General features: G+C 33.6%; 1 non-coding gene across 1 annotated transcript; it reads left to right on the top strand.

Moving 5' to 3' along the window:
- The first annotated feature begins 253 nt into the window (after positions 1-253).
- LOC111915940 (small nucleolar RNA R71) lies at positions 254-357 on the top strand. The gene has a single exon (XR_002858336.1). It is a non-coding gene; the product is annotated as a small nucleolar RNA R71 (small nucleolar RNA).
- Positions 358-3,207: the final 2,850 nt, after the last annotated feature.

Genomic DNA, 3,207 nt, shown 5'->3' with positions numbered 1-3,207 from the left:
ATCGTCCTTCGGTCCATATTCTCTAGTTTCTCCATCACAACTGCTAAATCTTTTGAAGCTCCACTACTACTTCCTTTTCCTTGTAGCATCCTCTCGTGGGTTGTGGTTTTCTCTATAGTGCTTTGCAAATACTTCAATGAACTCTTTGATGGTAGCATGATCTTTCTTTGTCATTTGGCCTTTCAAATCAAGGAGTTTCCTTGTGGTCACGCTTACCCCATCATAGAATATGGAAACCTCTTGTTGCACATTCAAATCATGTTGAGGATAATTTCTTAAAAGACCTTTGTATCTTTCCTAAGCCTCGTATAAGGATTCTCCATCTTGTTAAAAATCAACAATCACTTTCTTGAGTTTTGCTATCTTTGAAGGAGGACTAAATTTCTCAATGACCGCTTCAAGAAGGTTTTGCCAAGTTCTTATAGTTCCAAGTGCTAATGACTCCAACCAAATTTTTGCATCTCATGTAAGTGTCATGGGAAGCATCTTTGTAAAATTGAATCTCTTGAAACATTTGGAACATTGAAATAGTCTACAATATCCAAAACTTCATCGATGTGCTTGAAAGCATCTTCATAATCTTTCGTAGAAAATGGTATGTCTTTTAGCATTCCTTGAATGTGGCCTTTCAGCTTAAAGTTCATGGTAGCTGGTATTGTAGGTGACACAAGCCCTGGTTCGTTGTCGTTTCGTATTCTCCTTTTGTATTCTTCCATCGTCATGGTGGTAATGTCCGTCGTCTCTTCGACCTCGCTTTTAACCTCTTCTTCTAATTCAGTTTCTACTATCCATATATGGTTCCTTTCTTATTTGGAGTTCTTTCAAATCTTTCAAACTTGTAAAATTGGAAGGTGTTACTTGATTCGTCAACCGTTTTATCCTTCTTCTTATGGAATGCAGATTCTATATCTCCAAGTGGTGGTATGATGGGAAATTGTGATCCCCTGGTCATAAATCGCAAAAACAAAACATAAAAACAAACTAAAGTGAAAAATAAATAAAAAATGACTAGGTAGCATTCACACGGTGAGAGGTAAAGCTCACGTCGTGAGAACTGTAAATATAAAATCTTATTTAATGCATAAAATTAACTTTTTGTGGTTTTTACACCACAAAAATGATTGATTAACCGAAAACAATTAAATTAGCAAATAAAATCATTGTTTCCCGGCAGCGACGCCAAAAACTTGGTATATGCAAAAGATATACCTGTAACTTTTAAATATATAAAACTAACTACTTCTCTACTAATACACTTATAGGCAGTGTACCTAGTCAACATATAATATAGTAAAGTAAGTTGGGTATTGAACACATAGAACGATATTTAGCTAAAAAATAACCATTAAAAATTAATCTAAAAATGATAAATAAAAATGGGTTTTATCTGATTTTGCAAGTTCAGATTAATTTAAATTATTCAATTCAATAACAACTAAGAAAACAACTTAACTAAGACGATTTTTATTAGGATTCTGAAGACACATTCGTTTAGCTTTGAATCCCCCCTTCTTCTTATGGTTAGTTTCTAAACATGGATTAATTCAGTTGGTTACCAATATAAATATAATTAACAGTCTTGATCCGATCTCCTAATATTTTTACCAATTCATGTAAAGATAATCGGACCATGTGAGAAATATATAAGGTTATTATATATGATCAAGACAAATAACCAAACACAATTATAATTACGTTCTTAACACGGATAAAGTTATTACCTTTATTACTTAATCTAACATTTGGTAAATCCTATCTCTAGCAATTTAATGATCATAAACTACTAGGTAATCAAGTTCATGCAATTAAAATGATCATTCGACTACACTTAACTTGAATCAAAGCAATAAGGATTAGAACTTTAACATGCTAGATATGATAAATCAAACACAAGCTAAACCAACTTCATAAAATCCAAGAAAAGAAAGAAACTAACACATAGTATTAAGGTTCATCTACACTAAACGAAAGCCTAATGATTTAGCTACTCATGAAAGAAAATAAGCACAAAAACACAAAAGAATTCTAGCTAGACATGTTCAATCTAATGAAAATCGAATGTGTAATGTGAATTCTTGCTATAAATCTTCAAATCTCTAATCTCCAATCGATCTCACCTTCCAAAGGTTCTTTTTTCGCACTTTTCCAGCTTAGAAATCGACTTAGAACTCCATAATCGGTCTCCCCTGATCTAGCAATTGATTTAAATAGTTTCCCTAAAAACACTCCTCACGTCTTGAGTTATGGGGTTTCACGACGTGAGATCAGTATATATCCTTCTTCAACAAGGAAACTTTCTCTCTGCATAGTAATCTTCTGGAATCTTCATTCTCACGATGTGAATTGTCATGGCTCACGTTGTGAGCTTCTAATTTATGTGCATAGTCGTGATTTTTTCAAGAGTCACACCATGGTAATTTGAATCCACGTCATGTGAAGTGTATTTTCATAGTTTTTTTCTTCCTTTTAAGTTCTATTAAGCTCCCAGCTTCAGCTCCAGTCCTCCCAGGTTCTAGCTTTTGTCGTTTTTGGACACTTTTCTTCAAGAGTGTCCTTTTTGGATGCACTATGTAATTTAACTTAATAAGTATCAAATATCTTTGTATTTAACCAAAATATAGCTTAAAATGTGCTAAAATAACATATATATATATATATATATATATATATATATATATATATATATATGTGTGTGTGTGTGTGTGTGTGTGTGTGTATATATATAGCAATATTGACACATATCCCGACGACAAGTCGTCAGCACATGTAATTAATAAAATTTCATTTTTTTCGAAAATATTCCCGATGAAACCTGTACCGATGATATGTTGTCGGTATAGGGGTACCTATCTCGAGGACACCTATGTTAATGACATTTTTGACCTATCCCGACATGCCTGTGGCGATGACTTGTCATCGATATACCCTATGACGACGACATGTCATCGGTACAGGTTAGAAATTGTCGTCACCACAAGGAGTTAATGTTGTAGTGTCGGTTTAACCATTTTGAATCACCAAGGCATGTTGTAGAATCTACGACCAATGATAATAACACAACAAGAATAAGATGAAACATTAAACAAAGATAACGGGGAAAGAGAACTTTGATTGAATTAGTAACGGTGAAAAAGCTACAAATTGAACAAGAGAAATCTCTCTCTAGTACTCTGCGTTGATACCACTGCTCTCTCTCTCTCTCTATCT

This window comes from Lactuca sativa, chromosome 1 (genome assembly GCF_002870075.4).
Source record: "Lactuca sativa cultivar Salinas chromosome 1, Lsat_Salinas_v11, whole genome shotgun sequence".
NCBI classification, from domain to species: Eukaryota; Viridiplantae; Streptophyta; class Magnoliopsida; order Asterales; family Asteraceae; genus Lactuca; species Lactuca sativa.
This window is presented reverse-complemented; position numbering and strand designations above follow the sequence as displayed.